Source organism: Orbicella faveolata, unplaced genomic scaffold (genome assembly GCF_042242905.1).
Source record: "Orbicella faveolata isolate gen_17 unplaced genomic scaffold, um_ofav_v1 contig_48, whole genome shotgun sequence".
NCBI classification, from domain to species: domain Eukaryota; kingdom Metazoa; phylum Cnidaria; class Anthozoa; order Scleractinia; family Merulinidae; genus Orbicella; species Orbicella faveolata.
In genome coordinates, this window is record NW_028301578.1 from 27503 (window position 1) to 51623 (window position 24121).

The 24121-nt window shown below is 43.7% G+C and overlaps 39 non-coding genes and 1 pseudogene across 39 annotated transcripts; all 40 read right to left on the reverse strand.

Moving 5' to 3' along the window:
• Positions 1-269: 269 nt before the first annotated feature.
• On the reverse strand, positions 270-388 carry LOC149095743 (5S ribosomal RNA). The gene has a single exon (XR_016204791.1). It is a non-coding gene; the product is annotated as a 5S ribosomal RNA (ribosomal RNA).
• A 383-nt stretch (positions 389-771) lies between these two features.
• LOC149095744 (5S ribosomal RNA) lies at positions 772-890 on the reverse strand. The gene has a single exon (XR_016204792.1). It is a non-coding gene; the product is annotated as a 5S ribosomal RNA (ribosomal RNA).
• Positions 891-1273: 383 nt separating this feature from the next.
• LOC149095745 (5S ribosomal RNA) lies at positions 1274-1392 on the reverse strand. The gene has a single exon (XR_016204793.1). It is a non-coding gene; the product is annotated as a 5S ribosomal RNA (ribosomal RNA).
• Positions 1393-1775: 383 nt separating this feature from the next.
• On the reverse strand, positions 1776-1894 carry LOC149095746 (5S ribosomal RNA). The gene has a single exon (XR_016204707.1). It is a non-coding gene; the product is annotated as a 5S ribosomal RNA (ribosomal RNA).
• A 383-nt stretch (positions 1895-2277) lies between these two features.
• On the reverse strand, positions 2278-2396 carry LOC149095747 (5S ribosomal RNA). The gene has a single exon (XR_016204708.1). It is a non-coding gene; the product is annotated as a 5S ribosomal RNA (ribosomal RNA).
• Positions 2397-2779: 383 nt separating this feature from the next.
• Positions 2780-2898, reverse strand: LOC149095748 (5S ribosomal RNA). The gene has a single exon (XR_016204709.1). It is a non-coding gene; the product is annotated as a 5S ribosomal RNA (ribosomal RNA).
• Positions 2899-3281: 383 nt separating this feature from the next.
• Positions 3282-3401, reverse strand: LOC149095749 (5S ribosomal RNA; annotated as a pseudogene).
• Positions 3402-3783: 382 nt separating this feature from the next.
• LOC149095750 (5S ribosomal RNA) lies at positions 3784-3902 on the reverse strand. The gene has a single exon (XR_016204710.1). It is a non-coding gene; the product is annotated as a 5S ribosomal RNA (ribosomal RNA).
• Positions 3903-4285: 383 nt separating this feature from the next.
• On the reverse strand, positions 4286-4404 carry LOC149095751 (5S ribosomal RNA). Its single transcript, XR_016204711.1, has one exon. It is a non-coding gene; the product is annotated as a 5S ribosomal RNA (ribosomal RNA).
• A 382-nt stretch (positions 4405-4786) lies between these two features.
• Positions 4787-4905, reverse strand: LOC149095752 (5S ribosomal RNA). Its single transcript, XR_016204713.1, has one exon. It is a non-coding gene; the product is annotated as a 5S ribosomal RNA (ribosomal RNA).
• Positions 4906-5288: 383 nt separating this feature from the next.
• On the reverse strand, positions 5289-5407 carry LOC149095753 (5S ribosomal RNA). The gene has a single exon (XR_016204714.1). It is a non-coding gene; the product is annotated as a 5S ribosomal RNA (ribosomal RNA).
• A 383-nt stretch (positions 5408-5790) lies between these two features.
• On the reverse strand, positions 5791-5909 carry LOC149095754 (5S ribosomal RNA). Its single transcript, XR_016204715.1, has one exon. It is a non-coding gene; the product is annotated as a 5S ribosomal RNA (ribosomal RNA).
• Positions 5910-6292: 383 nt separating this feature from the next.
• On the reverse strand, positions 6293-6411 carry LOC149095755 (5S ribosomal RNA). The gene has a single exon (XR_016204716.1). It is a non-coding gene; the product is annotated as a 5S ribosomal RNA (ribosomal RNA).
• A 383-nt stretch (positions 6412-6794) lies between these two features.
• Positions 6795-6913, reverse strand: LOC149095756 (5S ribosomal RNA). Its single transcript, XR_016204717.1, has one exon. It is a non-coding gene; the product is annotated as a 5S ribosomal RNA (ribosomal RNA).
• Positions 6914-7296: 383 nt separating this feature from the next.
• Positions 7297-7415, reverse strand: LOC149095757 (5S ribosomal RNA). Its single transcript, XR_016204718.1, has one exon. It is a non-coding gene; the product is annotated as a 5S ribosomal RNA (ribosomal RNA).
• Positions 7416-7798: 383 nt separating this feature from the next.
• Positions 7799-7917, reverse strand: LOC149095758 (5S ribosomal RNA). The gene has a single exon (XR_016204719.1). It is a non-coding gene; the product is annotated as a 5S ribosomal RNA (ribosomal RNA).
• Positions 7918-8300: 383 nt separating this feature from the next.
• LOC149095759 (5S ribosomal RNA) lies at positions 8301-8419 on the reverse strand. Its single transcript, XR_016204720.1, has one exon. It is a non-coding gene; the product is annotated as a 5S ribosomal RNA (ribosomal RNA).
• A 383-nt stretch (positions 8420-8802) lies between these two features.
• Positions 8803-8921, reverse strand: LOC149095760 (5S ribosomal RNA). Its single transcript, XR_016204721.1, has one exon. It is a non-coding gene; the product is annotated as a 5S ribosomal RNA (ribosomal RNA).
• A 383-nt stretch (positions 8922-9304) lies between these two features.
• Positions 9305-9423, reverse strand: LOC149095761 (5S ribosomal RNA). The gene has a single exon (XR_016204722.1). It is a non-coding gene; the product is annotated as a 5S ribosomal RNA (ribosomal RNA).
• Positions 9424-9806: 383 nt separating this feature from the next.
• On the reverse strand, positions 9807-9925 carry LOC149095762 (5S ribosomal RNA). The gene has a single exon (XR_016204724.1). It is a non-coding gene; the product is annotated as a 5S ribosomal RNA (ribosomal RNA).
• A 383-nt stretch (positions 9926-10308) lies between these two features.
• Positions 10309-10427, reverse strand: LOC149095763 (5S ribosomal RNA). Its single transcript, XR_016204725.1, has one exon. It is a non-coding gene; the product is annotated as a 5S ribosomal RNA (ribosomal RNA).
• A 383-nt stretch (positions 10428-10810) lies between these two features.
• Positions 10811-10929, reverse strand: LOC149095764 (5S ribosomal RNA). Its single transcript, XR_016204726.1, has one exon. It is a non-coding gene; the product is annotated as a 5S ribosomal RNA (ribosomal RNA).
• Positions 10930-11312: 383 nt separating this feature from the next.
• Positions 11313-11431, reverse strand: LOC149095765 (5S ribosomal RNA). The gene has a single exon (XR_016204727.1). It is a non-coding gene; the product is annotated as a 5S ribosomal RNA (ribosomal RNA).
• Positions 11432-11814: 383 nt separating this feature from the next.
• On the reverse strand, positions 11815-11933 carry LOC149095766 (5S ribosomal RNA). Its single transcript, XR_016204728.1, has one exon. It is a non-coding gene; the product is annotated as a 5S ribosomal RNA (ribosomal RNA).
• A 383-nt stretch (positions 11934-12316) lies between these two features.
• LOC149095767 (5S ribosomal RNA) lies at positions 12317-12435 on the reverse strand. Its single transcript, XR_016204729.1, has one exon. It is a non-coding gene; the product is annotated as a 5S ribosomal RNA (ribosomal RNA).
• A 383-nt stretch (positions 12436-12818) lies between these two features.
• LOC149095768 (5S ribosomal RNA) lies at positions 12819-12937 on the reverse strand. The gene has a single exon (XR_016204730.1). It is a non-coding gene; the product is annotated as a 5S ribosomal RNA (ribosomal RNA).
• Positions 12938-13320: 383 nt separating this feature from the next.
• On the reverse strand, positions 13321-13439 carry LOC149095769 (5S ribosomal RNA). Its single transcript, XR_016204731.1, has one exon. It is a non-coding gene; the product is annotated as a 5S ribosomal RNA (ribosomal RNA).
• Positions 13440-13822: 383 nt separating this feature from the next.
• LOC149095770 (5S ribosomal RNA) lies at positions 13823-13941 on the reverse strand. The gene has a single exon (XR_016204732.1). It is a non-coding gene; the product is annotated as a 5S ribosomal RNA (ribosomal RNA).
• Positions 13942-14324: 383 nt separating this feature from the next.
• LOC149095771 (5S ribosomal RNA) lies at positions 14325-14443 on the reverse strand. The gene has a single exon (XR_016204733.1). It is a non-coding gene; the product is annotated as a 5S ribosomal RNA (ribosomal RNA).
• Positions 14444-14826: 383 nt separating this feature from the next.
• LOC149095772 (5S ribosomal RNA) lies at positions 14827-14945 on the reverse strand. Its single transcript, XR_016204735.1, has one exon. It is a non-coding gene; the product is annotated as a 5S ribosomal RNA (ribosomal RNA).
• Positions 14946-15328: 383 nt separating this feature from the next.
• On the reverse strand, positions 15329-15447 carry LOC149095773 (5S ribosomal RNA). Its single transcript, XR_016204736.1, has one exon. It is a non-coding gene; the product is annotated as a 5S ribosomal RNA (ribosomal RNA).
• A 383-nt stretch (positions 15448-15830) lies between these two features.
• LOC149095774 (5S ribosomal RNA) lies at positions 15831-15949 on the reverse strand. The gene has a single exon (XR_016204737.1). It is a non-coding gene; the product is annotated as a 5S ribosomal RNA (ribosomal RNA).
• A 383-nt stretch (positions 15950-16332) lies between these two features.
• Positions 16333-16451, reverse strand: LOC149095775 (5S ribosomal RNA). Its single transcript, XR_016204738.1, has one exon. It is a non-coding gene; the product is annotated as a 5S ribosomal RNA (ribosomal RNA).
• Positions 16452-16834: 383 nt separating this feature from the next.
• LOC149095776 (5S ribosomal RNA) lies at positions 16835-16953 on the reverse strand. The gene has a single exon (XR_016204739.1). It is a non-coding gene; the product is annotated as a 5S ribosomal RNA (ribosomal RNA).
• Positions 16954-17336: 383 nt separating this feature from the next.
• Positions 17337-17455, reverse strand: LOC149095777 (5S ribosomal RNA). The gene has a single exon (XR_016204740.1). It is a non-coding gene; the product is annotated as a 5S ribosomal RNA (ribosomal RNA).
• Positions 17456-17838: 383 nt separating this feature from the next.
• LOC149095778 (5S ribosomal RNA) lies at positions 17839-17957 on the reverse strand. Its single transcript, XR_016204741.1, has one exon. It is a non-coding gene; the product is annotated as a 5S ribosomal RNA (ribosomal RNA).
• Positions 17958-18340: 383 nt separating this feature from the next.
• On the reverse strand, positions 18341-18459 carry LOC149095779 (5S ribosomal RNA). The gene has a single exon (XR_016204742.1). It is a non-coding gene; the product is annotated as a 5S ribosomal RNA (ribosomal RNA).
• A 383-nt stretch (positions 18460-18842) lies between these two features.
• Positions 18843-18961, reverse strand: LOC149095780 (5S ribosomal RNA). The gene has a single exon (XR_016204743.1). It is a non-coding gene; the product is annotated as a 5S ribosomal RNA (ribosomal RNA).
• Positions 18962-19344: 383 nt separating this feature from the next.
• LOC149095781 (5S ribosomal RNA) lies at positions 19345-19463 on the reverse strand. The gene has a single exon (XR_016204744.1). It is a non-coding gene; the product is annotated as a 5S ribosomal RNA (ribosomal RNA).
• Positions 19464-19846: 383 nt separating this feature from the next.
• LOC149095782 (5S ribosomal RNA) lies at positions 19847-19965 on the reverse strand. Its single transcript, XR_016204746.1, has one exon. It is a non-coding gene; the product is annotated as a 5S ribosomal RNA (ribosomal RNA).
• Between the last annotated feature and the right edge of the window lie 4156 nt (positions 19966-24121).

The following is a 24121-nucleotide window of genomic DNA, read 5'->3' on the forward strand; positions in this document are numbered from 1 at the left end:
CGAGAGATTCCAAAGCCAGCTAAGACTTCAAATCACAAAAGGGCGATTCTCCAATGGTCAGTCATCAAAGCCACATTCAAGAGATTGCCTCCAGTGTGCTGCTCAGTGTTGCAGTGCTGTAATCAAACAAGAAAACGTTCTAATATGCTGTCAACTTGCTGGAAAAATCATTTAAAAAAAAAAGAAAACATTTTGAAAACAGAGGGATCAATGATGTGGAGGCGTATGGAAATCTTCTCTGAAGAGTCCAGTCCCAAAATGGCTCCAAAAGTCTACAACACGGCGTATTCCCAGGTGGTCACCCAGCCAGGTACTGACGCCGCCCAACAGGACTTGACTTCGGTGATCGGACGAGAACCGGTACGTTCCCTGTGGTGTGGTCGTAGACGAAAGAAACAACTCAAACCTTGCCCAATTGCTTGGACTCTCTTTTAAGTCTCTTAGAAGGAAGGCCTTTAATTGCTGTTGTGATGAATTTCCAATTACGTCTCGGCTACTTAACCGAGAGATTCCAAAGCCAGCTAAGACTTCAAATCACAAAAGGGCGATTCTCCAATGGTCAGTCATCAAAGCCACATTCAAGAGATTGCCTCCAGTGTGCTGCTCAGTGTTGCAGTGCTGTAATCAAACAAGAAAACGTTCTAATATGCTGTCAACTTGCTGGAAAAATCATTTAAAAAAAAAAGAAAACATTTTGAAAACAGAGGGATCAATGATGTGGAGGCGTATGGAAATCTTCTCTGAAGAGTCCAGTCCCAAAATGGCTCCAAAAGTCTACAACACGGCGTATTCCCAGGTGGTCACCCAGCCAGGTACTGACGCCGCCCAACAGGACTTGACTTCGGTGATCGGACGAGAACCGGTACGTTCCCTGTGGTGTGGTCGTAGACGAAAGAAACAACTCAAACCTTGCCCAATTGCTTGGACTCTCTTTTAAGTCTCTTAGAAGGAAGGCCTTTAATTGCTGTTGTGATGAATTTCCAATTACGTCTCGGCTACTTAACCGAGAGATTCCAAAGCCAGCTAAGACTTCAAATCACAAAAGGGCGATTCTCCAATGGTCAGTCATCAAAGCCACATTCAAGAGATTGCCTCCAGTGTGCTGCTCAGTGTTGCAGTGCTGTAATCAAACAAGAAAACGTTCTAATATGCTGTCAACTTGCTGGAAAAATCATTTAAAAAAAAAAGAAAACATTTTGAAAACAGAGGGATCAATGATGTGGAGGCGTATGGAAATCTTCTCTGAAGAGTCCAGTCCCAAAATGGCTCCAAAAGTCTACAACACGGCGTATTCCCAGGTGGTCACCCAGCCAGGTACTGACGCCGCCCAACAGGACTTGACTTCGGTGATCGGACGAGAACCGGTACGTTCCCTGTGGTGTGGTCGTAGACGAAAGAAACAACTCAAACCTTGCCCAATTGCTTGGACTCTCTTTTAAGTCTCTTAGAAGGAAGGCCTTTAATTGCTGTTGTGATGAATTTCCAATTACGTCTCGGCTACTTAACCGAGAGATTCCAAAGCCAGCTAAGACTTCAAATCACAAAAGGGCGATTCTCCAATGGTCAGTCATCAAAGCCACATTCAAGAGATTGCCTCCAGTGTGCTGCTCAGTGTTGCAGTGCTGTAATCAAACAAGAAAACGTTCTAATATGCTGTCAACTTGCTGGAAAAATCATTTAAAAAAAAAAGAAAACATTTTGAAAACAGAGGGATCAATGATGTGGAGGCGTATGGAAATCTTCTCTGAAGAGTCCAGTCCCAAAATGGCTCCAAAAGTCTACAACACGGCGTATTCCCAGGTGGTCACCCAGCCAGGTACTGACGCCGCCCAACAGGACTTGACTTCGGTGATCGGACGAGAACCGGTACGTTCCCTGTGGTGTGGTCGTAGACGAAAGAAACAACTCAAACCTTGCCCAATTGCTTGGACTCTCTTTTAAGTCTCTTAGAAGGAAGGCCTTTAATTGCTGTTGTGATGAATTTCCAATTACGTCTCGGCTACTTAACCGAGAGATTCCAAAGCCAGCTAAGACTTCAAATCACAAAAGGGCGATTCTCCAATGGTCAGTCATCAAAGCCACATTCAAGAGATTGCCTCCAGTGTGCTGCTCAGTGTTGCAGTGCTGTAATCAAACAAGAAAACGTTCTAATATGCTGTCAACTTGCTGGAAAAATCATTTAAAAAAAAAAGAAAACATTTTGAAAACAGAGGGATCAATGATGTGGAGGCGTATGGAAATCTTCTCTGAAGAGTCCAGTCCCAAAATGGCTCCAAAAGTCTACAACACGGCGTATTCCCAGGTGGTCACCCAGCCAGGTACTGACGCCGCCCAACAGGACTTGACTTCGGTGATCGGACGAGAACCGGTACGTTCCCTGTGGTGTGGTCGTAGACGAAAGAAACAACTCAAACCTTGCCCAATTGCTTGGACTCTCTTTTAAGTCTCTTAGAAGGAAGGCCTTTAATTGCTGTTGTGATGAATTTCCAATTACGTCTCGGCTACTTAACCGAGAGATTCCAAAGCCAGCTAAGACTTCAAATCACAAAAGGGCGATTCTCCAATGGTCAGTCATCAAAGCCACATTCAAGAGATTGCCTCCAGTGTGCTGCTCAGTGTTGCAGTGCTGTAATCAAACAAGAAAACGTTCTAATATGCTGTCAACTTGCTGGAAAAATCATTTAAAAAAAAAAGAAAACATTTTGAAAACAGAGGGATCAATGATGTGGAGGCGTATGGAAATCTTCTCTGAAGAGTCCAGTCCCAAAATGGCTCCAAAAGTCTACAACACGGCGTATTCCCAGGTGGTCACCCAGCCAGGTACTGACGCCGCCCAACAGGACTTGACTTCGGTGATCGGACGAGAACCGGTACGTTCCCTGTGGTGTGGTCGTAGACGAAAGAAACAACTCAAACCTTGCCCAATTGCTTGGACTCTCTTTTAAGTCTCTTAGAAGGAAGGCCTTTAATTGCTGTTGTGATGAATTTCCAATTACGTCTCGGCTACTTAACCGAGAGATTCCAAAGCCAGCTAAGACTTCAAATCACAAAAGGGCGATTCTCCAATGGTCAGTCATCAAAGCCACATTCAAGAGATTGCCTCCAGTGTGCTGCTCAGTGTTGCAGTGCTGTAATCAAACAAGAAAACGTTCTAATATGCTGTCAACTTGCTGGAAAAATCATTTAAAAAAAAAAGAAAACATTTTGAAAACAGAGGGATCAATGATGTGGAGGCGTATGGAAATCTTCTCTGAAGAGTCCAGTCCCAAAATGGCTCCAAAAGTCTACAACACGGCGTATTCCCAGGTGGTCACCCAGCCAGGTACTGACGCCGCCCAACAGGACTTGACTTCGGTTGATCGGACGAGAACCGGTACGTTCCCTGTGGTGTGGTCGTAGACGAAAGAAACAACTCAAACCTTGCCCAATTGCTTGGACTCTCTTTAAGTCTCTTAGAAGGAAGGCCTTTAATTGCTGTTGTGATGAATTTCCAATTACGTCTCGGCTACTTAACCGAGAGATTCCAAAGCCAGCTAAGACTTCAAATCACAAAAGGGCGATTCTCCAATGGTCAGTCATCAAAGCCACATTCAAGAGATTGCCTCCAGTGTGCTGCTCAGTGTTGCAGTGCTGTAATCAAACAAGAAAACGTTCTAATATGCTGTCAACTTGCTGGAAAAATCATTTAAAAAAAAAAGAAAACATTTTGAAAACAGAGGGATCAATGATGTGGAGGCGTATGGAAATCTTCTCTGAAGAGTCCAGTCCCAAAATGGCTCCAAAAGTCTACAACACGGCGTATTCCCAGGTGGTCACCCAGCCAGGTACTGACGCCGCCCAACAGGACTTGACTTCGGTGATCGGACGAGAACCGGTACGTTCCCTGTGGTGTGGTCGTAGACGAAAGAAACAACTCAAACCTTGCCCAATTGCTTGGACTCTCTTTTAAGTCTCTTAGAAGGAAGGCCTTTAATTGCTGTTGTGATGAATTTCCAATTACGTCTCGGCTACTTAACCGAGAGATTCCAAAGCCAGCTAAGACTTCAAATCACAAAAGGGCGATTCTCCAATGGTCAGTCATCAAAGCCACATTCAAGAGATTGCCTCCAGTGTGCTGCTCAGTGTTGCAGTGCTGTAATCAAACAAGAAAACGTTCTAATATGCTGTCAACTTGCTGGAAAAATCATTTAAAAAAAAAAGAAAACATTTTGAAAACAGAGGGATCAATGATGTGGAGGCGTATGGAAATCTTCTCTGAAGAGTCCAGTCCCAAAATGGCTCCAAAAGTCTACAACACGGCGTATTCCCAGGTGGTCACCCAGCCAGGTACTGACGCCGCCCAACAGGACTTGACTTCGGTGATCGGACGAGAACCGGTACGTTCCCTGTGGTGTGGTCGTAGACGAAAGAAACAACTCAAACCTTGCCCAATTGCTTGGACTCTCTTTTAAGTCTCTTAGAAGGAAGGCCTTTAATTGCTGTTGTGATGAATTTCCAATTACGTCTCGGCTACTTAACCGAGAGATTCCAAAGCCAGCTAAGACTTCAAATCACAAAAGGGCGATTCTCCAATGGTCAGTCATCAAAGCCACATTCAAGAGATTGCCTCCAGTGTGCTGCTCAGTGTTGCAGTGCTGTAATCAAACAAGAAAACGTTCTAATATGCTGTCAACTTGCTGGAAAAATCATTTAAAAAAAAAGAAAACATTTTGAAAACAGAGGGATCAATGATGTGGAGGCGTATGGAAATCTTCTCTGAAGAGTCCAGTCCCAAAATGGCTCCAAAAGTCTACAACACGGCGTATTCCCAGGTGGTCACCCAGCCAGGTACTGACGCCGCCCAACAGGACTTGACTTCGGTGATCGGACGAGAACCGGTACGTTCCCTGTGGTGTGGTCGTAGACGAAAGAAACAACTCAAACCTTGCCCAATTGCTTGGACTCTCTTTTAAGTCTCTTAGAAGGAAGGCCTTTAATTGCTGTTGTGATGAATTTCCAATTACGTCTCGGCTACTTAACCGAGAGATTCCAAAGCCAGCTAAGACTTCAAATCACAAAAGGGCGATTCTCCAATGGTCAGTCATCAAAGCCACATTCAAGAGATTGCCTCCAGTGTGCTGCTCAGTGTTGCAGTGCTGTAATCAAACAAGAAAACGTTCTAATATGCTGTCAACTTGCTGGAAAAATCATTTAAAAAAAAAAGAAAACATTTTGAAAACAGAGGGATCAATGATGTGGAGGCGTATGGAAATCTTCTCTGAAGAGTCCAGTCCCAAAATGGCTCCAAAAGTCTACAACACGGCGTATTCCCAGGTGGTCACCCAGCCAGGTACTGACGCCGCCCAACAGGACTTGACTTCGGTGATCGGACGAGAACCGGTACGTTCCCTGTGGTGTGGTCGTAGACGAAAGAAACAACTCAAACCTTGCCCAATTGCTTGGACTCTCTTTTAAGTCTCTTAGAAGGAAGGCCTTTAATTGCTGTTGTGATGAATTTCCAATTACGTCTCGGCTACTTAACCGAGAGATTCCAAAGCCAGCTAAGACTTCAAATCACAAAAGGGCGATTCTCCAATGGTCAGTCATCAAAGCCACATTCAAGAGATTGCCTCCAGTGTGCTGCTCAGTGTTGCAGTGCTGTAATCAAACAAGAAAACGTTCTAATATGCTGTCAACTTGCTGGAAAAATCATTTAAAAAAAAAAGAAAACATTTTGAAAACAGAGGGATCAATGATGTGGAGGCGTATGGAAATCTTCTCTGAAGAGTCCAGTCCCAAAATGGCTCCAAAAGTCTACAACACGGCGTATTCCCAGGTGGTCACCCAGCCAGGTACTGACGCCGCCCAACAGGACTTGACTTCGGTGATCGGACGAGAACCGGTACGTTCCCTGTGGTGTGGTCGTAGACGAAAGAAACAACTCAAACCTTGCCCAATTGCTTGGACTCTCTTTTAAGTCTCTTAGAAGGAAGGCCTTTAATTGCTGTTGTGATGAATTTCCAATTACGTCTCGGCTACTTAACCGAGAGATTCCAAAGCCAGCTAAGACTTCAAATCACAAAAGGGCGATTCTCCAATGGTCAGTCATCAAAGCCACATTCAAGAGATTGCCTCCAGTGTGCTGCTCAGTGTTGCAGTGCTGTAATCAAACAAGAAAACGTTCTAATATGCTGTCAACTTGCTGGAAAAATCATTTAAAAAAAAAAGAAAACATTTTGAAAACAGAGGGATCAATGATGTGGAGGCGTATGGAAATCTTCTCTGAAGAGTCCAGTCCCAAAATGGCTCCAAAAGTCTACAACACGGCGTATTCCCAGGTGGTCACCCAGCCAGGTACTGACGCCGCCCAACAGGACTTGACTTCGGTGATCGGACGAGAACCGGTACGTTCCCTGTGGTGTGGTCGTAGACGAAAGAAACAACTCAAACCTTGCCCAATTGCTTGGACTCTCTTTTAAGTCTCTTAGAAGGAAGGCCTTTAATTGCTGTTGTGATGAATTTCCAATTACGTCTCGGCTACTTAACCGAGAGATTCCAAAGCCAGCTAAGACTTCAAATCACAAAAGGGCGATTCTCCAATGGTCAGTCATCAAAGCCACATTCAAGAGATTGCCTCCAGTGTGCTGCTCAGTGTTGCAGTGCTGTAATCAAACAAGAAAACGTTCTAATATGCTGTCAACTTGCTGGAAAAATCATTTAAAAAAAAAAGAAAACATTTTGAAAACAGAGGGATCAATGATGTGGAGGCGTATGGAAATCTTCTCTGAAGAGTCCAGTCCCAAAATGGCTCCAAAAGTCTACAACACGGCGTATTCCCAGGTGGTCACCCAGCCAGGTACTGACGCCGCCCAACAGGACTTGACTTCGGTGATCGGACGAGAACCGGTACGTTCCCTGTGGTGTGGTCGTAGACGAAAGAAACAACTCAAACCTTGCCCAATTGCTTGGACTCTCTTTTAAGTCTCTTAGAAGGAAGGCCTTTAATTGCTGTTGTGATGAATTTCCAATTACGTCTCGGCTACTTAACCGAGAGATTCCAAAGCCAGCTAAGACTTCAAATCACAAAAGGGCGATTCTCCAATGGTCAGTCATCAAAGCCACATTCAAGAGATTGCCTCCAGTGTGCTGCTCAGTGTTGCAGTGCTGTAATCAAACAAGAAAACGTTCTAATATGCTGTCAACTTGCTGGAAAAATCATTTAAAAAAAAAAGAAAACATTTTGAAAACAGAGGGATCAATGATGTGGAGGCGTATGGAAATCTTCTCTGAAGAGTCCAGTCCCAAAATGGCTCCAAAAGTCTACAACACGGCGTATTCCCAGGTGGTCACCCAGCCAGGTACTGACGCCGCCCAACAGGACTTGACTTCGGTGATCGGACGAGAACCGGTACGTTCCCTGTGGTGTGGTCGTAGACGAAAGAAACAACTCAAACCTTGCCCAATTGCTTGGACTCTCTTTTAAGTCTCTTAGAAGGAAGGCCTTTAATTGCTGTTGTGATGAATTTCCAATTACGTCTCGGCTACTTAACCGAGAGATTCCAAAGCCAGCTAAGACTTCAAATCACAAAAGGGCGATTCTCCAATGGTCAGTCATCAAAGCCACATTCAAGAGATTGCCTCCAGTGTGCTGCTCAGTGTTGCAGTGCTGTAATCAAACAAGAAAACGTTCTAATATGCTGTCAACTTGCTGGAAAAATCATTTAAAAAAAAAAGAAAACATTTTGAAAACAGAGGGATCAATGATGTGGAGGCGTATGGAAATCTTCTCTGAAGAGTCCAGTCCCAAAATGGCTCCAAAAGTCTACAACACGGCGTATTCCCAGGTGGTCACCCAGCCAGGTACTGACGCCGCCCAACAGGACTTGACTTCGGTGATCGGACGAGAACCGGTACGTTCCCTGTGGTGTGGTCGTAGACGAAAGAAACAACTCAAACCTTGCCCAATTGCTTGGACTCTCTTTTAAGTCTCTTAGAAGGAAGGCCTTTAATTGCTGTTGTGATGAATTTCCAATTACGTCTCGGCTACTTAACCGAGAGATTCCAAAGCCAGCTAAGACTTCAAATCACAAAAGGGCGATTCTCCAATGGTCAGTCATCAAAGCCACATTCAAGAGATTGCCTCCAGTGTGCTGCTCAGTGTTGCAGTGCTGTAATCAAACAAGAAAACGTTCTAATATGCTGTCAACTTGCTGGAAAAATCATTTAAAAAAAAAAGAAAACATTTTGAAAACAGAGGGATCAATGATGTGGAGGCGTATGGAAATCTTCTCTGAAGAGTCCAGTCCCAAAATGGCTCCAAAAGTCTACAACACGGCGTATTCCCAGGTGGTCACCCAGCCAGGTACTGACGCCGCCCAACAGGACTTGACTTCGGTGATCGGACGAGAACCGGTACGTTCCCTGTGGTGTGGTCGTAGACGAAAGAAACAACTCAAACCTTGCCCAATTGCTTGGACTCTCTTTTAAGTCTCTTAGAAGGAAGGCCTTTAATTGCTGTTGTGATGAATTTCCAATTACGTCTCGGCTACTTAACCGAGAGATTCCAAAGCCAGCTAAGACTTCAAATCACAAAAGGGCGATTCTCCAATGGTCAGTCATCAAAGCCACATTCAAGAGATTGCCTCCAGTGTGCTGCTCAGTGTTGCAGTGCTGTAATCAAACAAGAAAACGTTCTAATATGCTGTCAACTTGCTGGAAAAATCATTTAAAAAAAAAAGAAAACATTTTGAAAACAGAGGGATCAATGATGTGGAGGCGTATGGAAATCTTCTCTGAAGAGTCCAGTCCCAAAATGGCTCCAAAAGTCTACAACACGGCGTATTCCCAGGTGGTCACCCAGCCAGGTACTGACGCCGCCCAACAGGACTTGACTTCGGTGATCGGACGAGAACCGGTACGTTCCCTGTGGTGTGGTCGTAGACGAAAGAAACAACTCAAACCTTGCCCAATTGCTTGGACTCTCTTTTAAGTCTCTTAGAAGGAAGGCCTTTAATTGCTGTTGTGATGAATTTCCAATTACGTCTCGGCTACTTAACCGAGAGATTCCAAAGCCAGCTAAGACTTCAAATCACAAAAGGGCGATTCTCCAATGGTCAGTCATCAAAGCCACATTCAAGAGATTGCCTCCAGTGTGCTGCTCAGTGTTGCAGTGCTGTAATCAAACAAGAAAACGTTCTAATATGCTGTCAACTTGCTGGAAAAATCATTTAAAAAAAAAAGAAAACATTTTGAAAACAGAGGGATCAATGATGTGGAGGCGTATGGAAATCTTCTCTGAAGAGTCCAGTCCCAAAATGGCTCCAAAAGTCTACAACACGGCGTATTCCCAGGTGGTCACCCAGCCAGGTACTGACGCCGCCCAACAGGACTTGACTTCGGTGATCGGACGAGAACCGGTACGTTCCCTGTGGTGTGGTCGTAGACGAAAGAAACAACTCAAACCTTGCCCAATTGCTTGGACTCTCTTTTAAGTCTCTTAGAAGGAAGGCCTTTAATTGCTGTTGTGATGAATTTCCAATTACGTCTCGGCTACTTAACCGAGAGATTCCAAAGCCAGCTAAGACTTCAAATCACAAAAGGGCGATTCTCCAATGGTCAGTCATCAAAGCCACATTCAAGAGATTGCCTCCAGTGTGCTGCTCAGTGTTGCAGTGCTGTAATCAAACAAGAAAACGTTCTAATATGCTGTCAACTTGCTGGAAAAATCATTTAAAAAAAAAAGAAAACATTTTGAAAACAGAGGGATCAATGATGTGGAGGCGTATGGAAATCTTCTCTGAAGAGTCCAGTCCCAAAATGGCTCCAAAAGTCTACAACACGGCGTATTCCCAGGTGGTCACCCAGCCAGGTACTGACGCCGCCCAACAGGACTTGACTTCGGTGATCGGACGAGAACCGGTACGTTCCCTGTGGTGTGGTCGTAGACGAAAGAAACAACTCAAACCTTGCCCAATTGCTTGGACTCTCTTTTAAGTCTCTTAGAAGGAAGGCCTTTAATTGCTGTTGTGATGAATTTCCAATTACGTCTCGGCTACTTAACCGAGAGATTCCAAAGCCAGCTAAGACTTCAAATCACAAAAGGGCGATTCTCCAATGGTCAGTCATCAAAGCCACATTCAAGAGATTGCCTCCAGTGTGCTGCTCAGTGTTGCAGTGCTGTAATCAAACAAGAAAACGTTCTAATATGCTGTCAACTTGCTGGAAAAATCATTTAAAAAAAAAAGAAAACATTTTGAAAACAGAGGGATCAATGATGTGGAGGCGTATGGAAATCTTCTCTGAAGAGTCCAGTCCCAAAATGGCTCCAAAAGTCTACAACACGGCGTATTCCCAGGTGGTCACCCAGCCAGGTACTGACGCCGCCCAACAGGACTTGACTTCGGTGATCGGACGAGAACCGGTACGTTCCCTGTGGTGTGGTCGTAGACGAAAGAAACAACTCAAACCTTGCCCAATTGCTTGGACTCTCTTTTAAGTCTCTTAGAAGGAAGGCCTTTAATTGCTGTTGTGATGAATTTCCAATTACGTCTCGGCTACTTAACCGAGAGATTCCAAAGCCAGCTAAGACTTCAAATCACAAAAGGGCGATTCTCCAATGGTCAGTCATCAAAGCCACATTCAAGAGATTGCCTCCAGTGTGCTGCTCAGTGTTGCAGTGCTGTAATCAAACAAGAAAACGTTCTAATATGCTGTCAACTTGCTGGAAAAATCATTTAAAAAAAAAAGAAAACATTTTGAAAACAGAGGGATCAATGATGTGGAGGCGTATGGAAATCTTCTCTGAAGAGTCCAGTCCCAAAATGGCTCCAAAAGTCTACAACACGGCGTATTCCCAGGTGGTCACCCAGCCAGGTACTGACGCCGCCCAACAGGACTTGACTTCGGTGATCGGACGAGAACCGGTACGTTCCCTGTGGTGTGGTCGTAGACGAAAGAAACAACTCAAACCTTGCCCAATTGCTTGGACTCTCTTTTAAGTCTCTTAGAAGGAAGGCCTTTAATTGCTGTTGTGATGAATTTCCAATTACGTCTCGGCTACTTAACCGAGAGATTCCAAAGCCAGCTAAGACTTCAAATCACAAAAGGGCGATTCTCCAATGGTCAGTCATCAAAGCCACATTCAAGAGATTGCCTCCAGTGTGCTGCTCAGTGTTGCAGTGCTGTAATCAAACAAGAAAACGTTCTAATATGCTGTCAACTTGCTGGAAAAATCATTTAAAAAAAAAAGAAAACATTTTGAAAACAGAGGGATCAATGATGTGGAGGCGTATGGAAATCTTCTCTGAAGAGTCCAGTCCCAAAATGGCTCCAAAAGTCTACAACACGGCGTATTCCCAGGTGGTCACCCAGCCAGGTACTGACGCCGCCCAACAGGACTTGACTTCGGTGATCGGACGAGAACCGGTACGTTCCCTGTGGTGTGGTCGTAGACGAAAGAAACAACTCAAACCTTGCCCAATTGCTTGGACTCTCTTTTAAGTCTCTTAGAAGGAAGGCCTTTAATTGCTGTTGTGATGAATTTCCAATTACGTCTCGGCTACTTAACCGAGAGATTCCAAAGCCAGCTAAGACTTCAAATCACAAAAGGGCGATTCTCCAATGGTCAGTCATCAAAGCCACATTCAAGAGATTGCCTCCAGTGTGCTGCTCAGTGTTGCAGTGCTGTAATCAAACAAGAAAACGTTCTAATATGCTGTCAACTTGCTGGAAAAATCATTTAAAAAAAAAAGAAAACATTTTGAAAACAGAGGGATCAATGATGTGGAGGCGTATGGAAATCTTCTCTGAAGAGTCCAGTCCCAAAATGGCTCCAAAAGTCTACAACACGGCGTATTCCCAGGTGGTCACCCAGCCAGGTACTGACGCCGCCCAACAGGACTTGACTTCGGTGATCGGACGAGAACCGGTACGTTCCCTGTGGTGTGGTCGTAGACGAAAGAAACAACTCAAACCTTGCCCAATTGCTTGGACTCTCTTTTAAGTCTCTTAGAAGGAAGGCCTTTAATTGCTGTTGTGATGAATTTCCAATTACGTCTCGGCTACTTAACCGAGAGATTCCAAAGCCAGCTAAGACTTCAAATCACAAAAGGGCGATTCTCCAATGGTCAGTCATCAAAGCCACATTCAAGAGATTGCCTCCAGTGTGCTGCTCAGTGTTGCAGTGCTGTAATCAAACAAGAAAACGTTCTAATATGCTGTCAACTTGCTGGAAAAATCATTTAAAAAAAAAAGAAAACATTTTGAAAACAGAGGGATCAATGATGTGGAGGCGTATGGAAATCTTCTCTGAAGAGTCCAGTCCCAAAATGGCTCCAAAAGTCTACAACACGGCGTATTCCCAGGTGGTCACCCAGCCAGGTACTGACGCCGCCCAACAGGACTTGACTTCGGTGATCGGACGAGAACCGGTACGTTCCCTGTGGTGTGGTCGTAGACGAAAGAAACAACTCAAACCTTGCCCAATTGCTTGGACTCTCTTTTAAGTCTCTTAGAAGGAAGGCCTTTAATTGCTGTTGTGATGAATTTCCAATTACGTCTCGGCTACTTAACCGAGAGATTCCAAAGCCAGCTAAGACTTCAAATCACAAAAGGGCGATTCTCCAATGGTCAGTCATCAAAGCCACATTCAAGAGATTGCCTCCAGTGTGCTGCTCAGTGTTGCAGTGCTGTAATCAAACAAGAAAACGTTCTAATATGCTGTCAACTTGCTGGAAAAATCATTTAAAAAAAAAAGAAAACATTTTGAAAACAGAGGGATCAATGATGTGGAGGCGTATGGAAATCTTCTCTGAAGAGTCCAGTCCCAAAATGGCTCCAAAAGTCTACAACACGGCGTATTCCCAGGTGGTCACCCAGCCAGGTACTGACGCCGCCCAACAGGACTTGACTTCGGTGATCGGACGAGAACCGGTACGTTCCCTGTGGTGTGGTCGTAGACGAAAGAAACAACTCAAACCTTGCCCAATTGCTTGGACTCTCTTTTAAGTCTCTTAGAAGGAAGGCCTTTAATTGCTGTTGTGATGAATTTCCAATTACGTCTCGGCTACTTAACCGAGAGATTCCAAAGCCAGCTAAGACTTCAAATCACAAAAGGGCGATTCTCCAATGGTCAGTCATCAAAGCCACATTCAAGAGATTGCCTCCAGTGTGCTGCTCAGTGTTGCAGTGCTGTAATCAAACAAGAAAACGTTCTAATATGCTGTCAACTTGCTGGAAAAATCATTTAAAAAAAAAAGAAAACATTTTGAAAACAGAGGGATCAATGATGTGGAGGCGTATGGAAATCTTCTCTGAAGAGTCCAGTCCCAAAATGGCTCCAAAAGTCTACAACACGGCGTATTCCCAGGTGGTCACCCAGCCAGGTACTGACGCCGCCCAACAGGACTTGACTTCGGTGATCGGACGAGAACCGGTACGTTCCCTGTGGTGTGGTCGTAGACGAAAGAAACAACTCAAACCTTGCCCAATTGCTTGGACTCTCTTTTAAGTCTCTTAGAAGGAAGGCCTTTAATTGCTGTTGTGATGAATTTCCAATTACGTCTCGGCTACTTAACCGAGAGATTCCAAAGCCAGCTAAGACTTCAAATCACAAAAGGGCGATTCTCCAATGGTCAGTCATCAAAGCCACATTCAAGAGATTGCCTCCAGTGTGCTGCTCAGTGTTGCAGTGCTGTAATCAAACAAGAAAACGTTCTAATATGCTGTCAACTTGCTGGAAAAATCATTTAAAAAAAAAAGAAAACATTTTGAAAACAGAGGGATCAATGATGTGGAGGCGTATGGAAATCTTCTCTGAAGAGTCCAGTCCCAAAATGGCTCCAAAAGTCTACAACACGGCGTATTCCCAGGTGGTCACCCAGCCAGGTACTGACGCCGCCCAACAGGACTTGACTTCGGTGATCGGACGAGAACCGGTACGTTCCCTGTGGTGTGGTCGTAGACGAAAGAAACAACTCAAACCTTGCCCAATTGCTTGGACTCTCTTTTAAGTCTCTTAGAAGGAAGGCCTTTAATTGCTGTTGTGATGAATTTCCAATTACGTCTCGGCTACTTAACCGAGAGATTCCAAAGCCAGCTAAGACTTCAAATCACAAAAGGGCGATTCTCCAATGGTCAGTCATCAAAGCCACATTCAAGAGATTGCCTCCAGTGTGCTGCTCAGTGTTGCAGTGCTGTAATCAAACAAGAAAACGTTCTAATATGCTGTCAACTTGCTGGAAAAATCATTTAAAAAAAAAAGAAAACATTTTGAAAACAGAGGGATCAATGATGTGGAGGCGTATGGAAATCTTCTCTGAAGAGTCCAGTCCCAAAATGGCTCCAAAAGTCTACAACACGGCGTATTCCCAGGTGGTCACCCAGCCAGGTACTGACGCCGCCCAACAGGACTTGACTTCGGTGATCGGACGAGAACCGGTACGTTCCCTGTGGTGTGGTCGTAGACGAAAGAAACAACTCAAACCTTGCCCAATTGCTTGGACTCTCTTTTAAGTCTCTTAGAAGGAAGGCCTTTAATTGCTGTTGTGATGAATTTCCAATTACGTCTCGGCTACTTAACCGAGAGATTCCAAAGCCAGCTAAGACTTCAAATCACAAAAGGGCGATTCTCCAATGGTCAGTCATCAAAGCCACATTCAAGAGATTGCCTCCAGTGTGCTGCTCAGTGTTGCAGTGCTGTAATCAAACAAGAAAACGTTCTAATATGCTGTCAACTTGCTGGAAAAATCATTTAAAAAAAAAAGAAAACATTTTGAAAACAGAGGGATCAATGATGTGGAGGCGTATGGAAATCTTCTCTGAAGAGTCCAGTCCCAAAATGGCTCCAAAAGTCTACAACACGGCGTATTCCCAGGTGGTCACCCAGCCAGGTACTGACGCCGCCCAACAGGACTTGACTTCGGTGATCGGACGAGAACCGGTACGTTCCCTGTGGTGTGGTCGTAGACGAAAGAAACAACTCAAACCTTGCCCAATTGCTTGGACTCTCTTTTAAGTCTCTTAGAAGGAAGGCCTTTAATTGCTGTTGTGATGAATTTCCAATTACGTCTCGGCTACTTAACCGAGAGATTCCAAAGCCAGCTAAGACTTCAAATCACAAAAGGGCGATTCTCCAATGGTCAGTCATCAAAGCCACATTCAAGAGATTGCCTCCAGTGTGCTGCTCAGTGTTGCAGTGCTGTAATCAAACAAGAAAACGTTCTAATATGCTGTCAACTTGCTGGAAAAATCATTTAAAAAAAAAAGAAAACATTTTGAAAACAGAGGGATCAATGATGTGGAGGCGTATGGAAATCTTCTCTGAAGAGTCCAGTCCCAAAATGGCTCCAAAAGTCTACAACACGGCGTATTCCCAGGTGGTCACCCAGCCAGGTACTGACGCCGCCCAACAGGACTTGACTTCGGTGATCGGACGAGAACCGGTACGTTCCCTGTGGTGTGGTCGTAGACGAAAGAAACAACTCAAACCTTGCCCAATTGCTTGGACTCTCTTTTAAGTCTCTTAGAAGGAAGGCCTTTAATTGCTGTTGTGATGAATTTCCAATTACGTCTCGGCTACTTAACCGAGAGATTCCAAAGCCAGCTAAGACTTCAAATCACAAAAGGGCGATTCTCCAATGGTCAGTCATCAAAGCCACATTCAAGAGATTGCCTCCAGTGTGCTGCTCAGTGTTGCAGTGCTGTAATCAAACAAGAAAACGTTCTAATATGCTGTCAACTTGCTGGAAAAATCATTTAAAAAAAAAAGAAAACATTTTGAAAACAGAGGGATCAATGATGTGGAGGCGTATGGAAATCTTCTCTGAAGAGTCCAGTCCCAAAATGGCTCCAAAAGTCTACAACACGGCGTATTCCCAGGTGGTCACCCAGCCAGGTACTGACGCCGCCCAACAGGACTTGACTTCGGTGATCGGACGAGAACCGGTACGTTCCCTGTGGTGTGGTCGTAGACGAAAGAAACAACTCAAACCTTGCCCAATTGCTTGGACTCTCTTTTAAGTCTCTTAGAAGGAAGGCCTTTAATTGCTGTTGTGATGAATTTCCAATTACGTCTCGGCTACTTAACCGAGAGATTCCAAAGCCAGCTAAGACTTCAAATCACAAAAGGGCGATTCTCCAATGGTCAGTCATCAAAGCCACATTCAAGAGATTGCCTCCAGTGTGCTGCTCAGTGTTGCAGTGCTGTAATCAAACAAGAAAACGTTCTAATATGCTGTCAACTTGCTGGAAAAATCATTTAAAAAAAAAAGAAAACATTTTGAAAACAGAGGGATCAATGATGTGGAGGCGTATGGAAATCTTCTCTGAAGAGTCCAGTCCCAAAATGGCTCCAAAAGTCTACAACACGGCGTATTCCCAGGTGGTCACCCAGCCAGGTACTGACGCCGCCCAACAGGACTTGACTTCGGTGATCGGACGAGAACCGGTACGTTCCCTGTGGTGTGGTCGTAGACGAAAGAAACAACTCAAACCTTGCCCAATTGCTTGGACTCTCTTTTAAGTCTCTTAGAAGGAAGGCCTTTAATTGCTGTTGTGATGAATTTCCAATTACGTCTCGGCTACTTAACCGAGAGATTCCAAAGCCAGCTAAGACTTCAAATCACAAAAGGGCGATTCTCCAATGGTCAGTCATCAAAGCCACATTCAAGAGATTGCCTCCAGTGTGCTGCTCAGTGTTGCAGTGCTGTAATCAAACAAGAAAACGTTCTAATATGCTGTCAACTTGCTGGAAAAATCATTTAAAAAAAAAAGAAAACATTTTGAAAACAGAGGGATCAATGATGTGGAGGCGTATGGAAATCTTCTCTGAAGAGTCCAGTCCCAAAATGGCTCCAAAAGTCTACAACACGGCGTATTCCCAGGTGGTCACCCAGCCAGGTACTGACGCCGCCCAACAGGACTTGACTTCGGTGATCGGACGAGAACCGGTACGTTCCCTGTGGTGTGGTCGTAGACGAAAGAAACAACTCAAACCTTGCCCAATTGCTTGGACTCTCTTTTAAGTCTCTTAGAAGGAAGGCCTTTAATTGCTGTTGTGATGAATTTCCAATTACGTCTCGGCTACTTAACCGAGAGATTCCAAAGCCAGCTAAGACTTCAAATCACAAAAGGGCGATTCTCCAATGGTCAGTCATCAAAGCCACATTCAAGAGATTGCCTCCAGTGTGCTGCTCAGTGTTGCAGTGCTGTAATCAAACAAGAAAACGTTCTAATATGCTGTCAACTTGCTGGAAAAATCATTTAAAAAAAAAAGAAAACATTTTGAAAACAGAGGGATCAATGATGTGGAGGCGTATGGAAATCTTCTCTGAAGAGTCCAGTCCCAAAATGGCTCCAAAAGTCTACAACACGGCGTATTCCCAGGTGGTCACCCAGCCAGGTACTGACGCCGCCCAACAGGACTTGACTTCGGTGATCGGACGAGAACCGGTACGTTCCCTGTGGTGTGGTCGTAGACGAAAGAAACAACTCAAACCTTGCCCAATTGCTTGGACTCTCTTTTAAGTCTCTTAGAAGGAAGGCCTTTAATTGCTGTTGTGATGAATTTCCAATTACGTCTCGGCTACTTAACCGAGAGATTCCAAAGCCAGCTAAGACTTCAAATCACAAAAGGGCGATTCTCCAATGGTCAGTCATCAAAGCCACATTCAAGAGATTGCCTCCAGTGTGCTGCTCAGTGTTGCAGTGCTGTAATCAAACAAGAAAACGTTCTAATATGCTGTCAACTTGCTGGAAAAATCATTTAAAAAAAAAAGAAAACATTTTGAAAACAGAGGGATCAATGATGTGGAGGCGTATGGAAATCTTCTCTGAAGAGTCCAGTCCCAAAATGGCTCCAAAAGTCTACAACACGGCGTATTCCCAGGTGGTCACCCAGCCAGGTACTGACGCCGCCCAACAGGACTTGACTTCGGTGATCGGACGAGAACCGGTACGTTCCCTGTGGTGTGGTCGTAGACGAAAGAAACAACTCAAACCTTGCCCAATTGCTTGGACTCTCTTTTAAGTCTCTTAGAAGGAAGGCCTTTAATTGCTGTTGTGATGAATTTCCAATTACGTCTCGGCTACTTAACCGAGAGATTCCAAAGCCAGCTAAGACTTCAAATCACAAAAGGGCGATTCTCCAATGGTCAGTCATCAAAGCCACATTCAAGAGATTGCCTCCAGTGTGCTGCTCAGTGTTGCAGTGCTGTAATCAAACAAGAAAACGTTCTAATATGCTGTCAACTTGCTGGAAAAATCATTTAAAAAAAAAAGAAAACATTTTGAAAACAGAGGGATCAATGATGTGGAGGCGTATGGAAATCTTCTCTGAAGAGTCCAGTCCCAAAATGGCTCCAAAAGTCTACAACACGGCGTATTCCCAGGTGGTCACCCAGCCAGGTACTGACGCCGCCCAACAGGACTTGACTTCGGTGATCGGACGAGAACCGGTACGTTCCCTGTGGTGTGGTCGTAGACGAAAGAAACAACTCAAACCTTGCCCAATTGCTTGGACTCTCTTTTAAGTCTCTTAGAAGGAAGGCCTTTAATTGCTGTTGTGATGAATTTCCAATTACGTCTCGGCTACTTAACCGAGAGATTCCAAAGCCAGCTAAGACTTCAAATCACAAAAGGGCGATTCTCCAATGGTCAGTCATCAAAGCCACATTCAAGAGATTGCCTCCAGTGTGCTGCTCAGTGTTGCAGTGCTGTAATCAAACAAGAAAACGTTCTAATATGCTGTCAACTTGCTGGAAAAATCATTTAAAAAAAAAAGAAAACATTTTGAAAACAGAGGGATCAATGATGTGGAGGCGTATGGAAATCTTCTCTGAAGAGTCCAGTCCCAAAATGGCTCCAAAAGTCTACAACACGGCGTATTCCCAGGTGGTCACCCAGCCAGGTACTGACGCCGCCCAACAGGACTTGACTTCGGTGATCGGACGAGAACCGGTACGTTCCCTGTGGTGTGGTCGTAGACGAAAGAAACAACTCAAACCTTGCCCAATTGCTTGGACTCTCTTTTAAGTCTCTTAGAAGGAAGGCCTTTAATTGCTGTTGTGATGAATTTCCAATTACGTCTCGGCTACTTAACCGAGAGATTCCAAAGCCAGCTAAGACTTCAAATCACAAAAGGGCGATTCTCCAATGGTCAGTCATCAAAGCCACATTCAAGAGATTGCCTCCAGTGTGCTGCTCAGTGTTGCAGTGCTGTAATCAAACAAGAAAACGTTCTAATATGCTGTCAACTTGCTGGAAAAATCATTTAAAAAAAAAAGAAAACATTTTGAAAACAGAGGGATCAATGATGTGGAGGCGTATGGAAATCTTCTCTGAAGAGTCCAGTCCCAAAATGGCTCCAAAAGTCTACAACACGGCGTATTCCCAGGTGGTCACCCAGCCAGGTACTGACGCCGCCCAACAGGACTTGACTTCGGTGATCGGACGAGAACCGGTACGTTCCCTGTGGTGTGGTCGTAGACGAAAGAAACAACTCAAACCTTGCCCAATTGCTTGGACTCTCTTTTAAGTCTCTTAGAAGGAAGGCCTTTAATTGCTGTTGTGATGAATTTCCAATTACGTCTCGGCTACTTAACCGAGAGATTCCAAAGCCAGCTAAGACTTCAAATCACAAAAGGGCGATTCTCCAATGGTCAGTCATCAAAGCCACATTCAAGAGATTGCCTCCAGTGTGCTGCTCAGTGTTGCAGTGCTGTAATCAAACAAGAAAACGTTCTAATATGCTGTCAACTTGCTGGAAAAATCATTTAAAAAAAAAAGAAAACATTTTGAAAACAGAGGGATCAATGATGTGGAGGCGTATGGAAATCTTCTCTGAAGAGTCCAGTCCCAAAATGGCTCCAAAAGTCTACAACACGGCGTATTCCCAGGTGGTCACCCAGCCAGGTACTGACGCCGCCCAACAGGACTTGACTTCGGTGATCGGACGAGAACCGGTACGTTCCCTGTGGTGTGGTCGTAGACGAAAGAAACAACTCAAACCTTGCCCAATTGCTTGGACTCTCTTTTAAGTCTCTTAGAAGGAAGGCCTTTAATTGCTGTTGTGATGAATTTCCAATTACGTCTGCCTGTATTTAGTTTTATTTTTTTTAGGCCACAAAACGTTTACTGAGCTCTAGCGCAATGCATTCCGGGAAGGTTTTTTCTACTTACGTAAGGGAAGACATGGCGGTTGTTTGAAGAAATTATACTTTATAAGTCTAAAATGAGTTCTCGCTTTTTAAACTTTGACGCTGGCATTGTTTGGGAAATGGGCTGCAAATCACGAAAGGATTGTTTTCTTGAGGAAGAACTGCTCTGGGACTTTGCTGCCTGGATCGATCTGACTACAAACGCCGATACCTCGATTGTATTAGTTTGTTCAAAGATCATAGCACAGTTTGGTTCTTTAAAACGTGCTGATGACTTGCGGGTCTATCAAGGCTTTATGATGTTTCTCAACCACCAGGCAGGGATGTAAGGTATTTTAAAAGAGCACTTAAGACTACGATATATATATGTCTTTACTGTTTCATTATGGTCTTTTCTTTGGCGCTCCATCAATCTCAAGGGGCGTGTTAAAAACACGAAATGGCGAAATAGTACTAAAGATAAGAGCTAAAGTTATAAGATATTACCGTTCCACTGAAATCTCCATCTGTTGCCGAATGTATTCTGTAGATTAATCCAGAGAAATAAAAGAAACATCTACAGTTACAAATTCGCCATCTCAAACCTTTGGGTAATTTGGATTCCAGTCTCTCTTTGTTAACAGGGCGCGGTTTGAGACGCCTAGGATTTTCTTGATCAAAATGGCGGTGTTTAGTTTTGACATCGGAAGAAAACGAATTGTTTATCTCGTCTTTACCATCAAGCAGCGGCTATGACAAAAAGGCGAGACAGAGGCGTTTGTTCATGTGCTTCAGTGAAGCCCATCAATGAAAAGTTTTAAACTTACTTCCCGCGTGTCGGCGGATCTAGAAAAGGTAATATTATAGGCTTTGCTTGTCTCACGACAGAAAACTACAAAAATGATAACTTAAAAAATTACTCATGTGTATGCCTCTTATGATTATTTTCTTTAATTTGTCGGGATTTATTTACCTGTACTTACAGTCCAAGTTGCTAACCATTTGATTTCTAAAAGGGGGTTTGACTAATTGCGGAAAAAACAATCTTGCACAAGAAAATTAGGAGAAGGAAATCTTATACAAGTAAGCATTGGAAAAGTGGTAAAGGAAGTGGAAAACAAATTAATTACACAAGTACCAATGAAAATTCTTCCTTGGAAGGAAGTGTCCACATCCCCACCCCTCTCCCCCTGAACTCAAAAATTAAATGCTCCGTCCCCAAACAGAATAAATCGGGCAACAATTACAACTTTTATTGGAGCGGTTATATCTTCTAACGTTGGCTCTTATCTTTAGTACCATTTCACCATTTCACCATTTCGCCGTTTTGCTATTTCGTCATTTCGCCATTTCGTGTTTTAAACACGCCCAATCTCACGTGTTGTGTTTTACCTCACAATGGCCGATGGAAACAACCTGTTTCCCAGATCCCCATTCTATTTCCTATTTTCCTTTGACTTACAAGAAGACAGCTAAGATTATGTGGGATCTGATTTTGACTTTGAACACTATAAACAGAAGCTACATCTACGTATCGTATTGGCACCCAGACAGATTTTTTTCCAAAAATGTGCAATTGCGTGGAAAAAAGCCAGGTTAGTGTTTGAAATATAATTTGTAGTCAATTCACTGAGCTTGGGGTGAATCAGAGCCAGACTGGACAGTGCCCGACAAACTTTCTTTTCTGGCCTTGACAGATGAATTTATTTCTGAAGACGGTGACACTATTATCGGTGGGGAGTTTAACTACATTGGAAACATGAGGCCCGGTAAAATAGGCGGAGATCAGAATGGAAGACCATTGACTGCAGCATAATATTTCACAAGCCTGCCGGACAGTACTTGTAGAGACTGTTCTTACTGCATGGCTCATTGTTTGTTTTATGTATCTGTCTGGATTTGCAAAACCATAGCCACAGAATTTGACTTGTCACTGATAATCTTGATACAATTCTGTCCTACAGCTAGCTTTCCACAAGGCTTATCGTAGCAGAAATAACAGCAAATAACTCTCCTGTATGCCTTTTGAGGCCAGGAAGACTAAATTCACCGTCGTTTGGTTGAATCATGAATTGTACAATTTAATTAAGAGTGCTTTTAACATGAAATTGGAGTCTAAATCAACACGAACGTACAGACATCAAAACCGCGGCGGAGAGCTAATCTATCGCTTTCTAAAGGTCTGCATCGTCCTAAATGGACTGAACAAGAGCTTCCTACGTCGAGAATCGATTGAACTTCAAACAAACTAGGCCATAGTTAGCAGTAAGCGAACACTCAACATGTTGTCGTTACGTCAATTATCGCCCGGAAGCCACGCAAATAAATTTCTTCCGCGCTAGCAAATCACGGACAGTCCTGTTAGTTAGCTAGGCCGAGAACGTCTAAAATTGATAAAACAAGGAAGTCCTACTCACGATCAGCGCTTGACCTCATGTTCTTCACCCTAGTCGTGGCCGTTTTGCTCGCGAATAGCAATGTCCCGGATGTACATGAATTTTGTCGAGCACGGAACGGCCGTATCCAGATTTCAACAGATTTTTTTCTAAGTCTTTAGCTACATCAAAATTCAGAGCAAATGACGCCAACAGCAGCTAGAAATGTTTAGTCCATTGCACGTCTAAGCCCTAAATTGATGTGGCTAAAGAGTTTTGCTGTCTAAAGCAAGCACAACATTATCGCCACAGGGCAAAAACGGCCTACTGTTACGGGACTAAATGCGACCCCGTACAGTGTACACATCTCAGGGCTGCCTCACGTACGATAATGGACGATGCTTGCTAGCAAATCGTTAGACTTGCGCCTTCATTGGACTTAATGATGTCCTCGGGCAGACTTCCTTTAGACAGCAAATACAGAACGCTAATCGGTCGGCTCCTTGTCGGAGTCACCGCGCGAACTGAATTCAGACGAGTGTAGCCTGGGCTAAGCTTAACACAAATTGAAAAGGGGGTGGGGAGGTAGGGTCGATAAATAATGAAAAAAAAAAACCTAAATAAATGAAACATGCGGCAAGGAGTTTGTACATTTCATGCTAGGTAAGATTTACAAGCTGCTGTTATAGCGAGAGCAAAAATAATTTAAAAAAAACAAACAAACAAATAAATCAAAAAAACACTTGATTCAGTCTTTAACACCGTTTTCATAAATCAAGACATACATTTCAGGGAACAAGACTGGATGACCCAGAAAGGTCGAAAAACGAGCGTGTCTAATTTTGTGTCGATCTTTGTAAAGCATCTAGAGTCAAAATAGGGAATTCCCTGAGCAGTTTCGGACATTCTATGCCAATATATGTCTGAATTTATGAAAACCGTGTTAAAAACTTTGCACCAATATAACGGGCATGTTTTTGGAAAATCGGTCAGATATATATTTTAAAACACTTACACACGTACATTTATTTTATATTTTATTAATTATTAGATAAGTAATCGTAGTTAGATGTCCCCAGTTAGTATTCATTGTATGCTAGCGACTTCGACACCTTAATAAAGTTCTTATCTTATCTTATCTTATCTTGTCTTGTCTTGTCTTGTCTTGTCTTTACAAACAATCACTTCGCAATTCAATTCATGTGATGTTTGGCGTGATCGCTACAAAGATGCACGAACTTTCACGTGGATCGGGCATCACCTTACGGATGGTTCTCTTATTCGCAATTCGCACACGTATCGACAAGTTTCTAATTACCAAGACAATGAATCAATTTGTTATGGACAGCTCCATTCCCACATTCTGATCATTATTATCTTTGTTAATTTTGAAGTTATACGAGGCCCTGGATACTAACACTTTAATTGGGGAATCCTTGTTTACAATATTTGCCTCATTAGAATAAGCAATTCAGTTTCTGATGGAGCTACAAATAAATCAGTTCTGAATATTGAAAGGTCATGGTGCGATTAACTCTGGCAAAGAATATGAGCCTGTTGTACTGGACACTTCTTGTGCAACACGGGTGTAGAAACTCAAAATTTTACAAATTAGCGCTCTTGCCACCCAGAAAT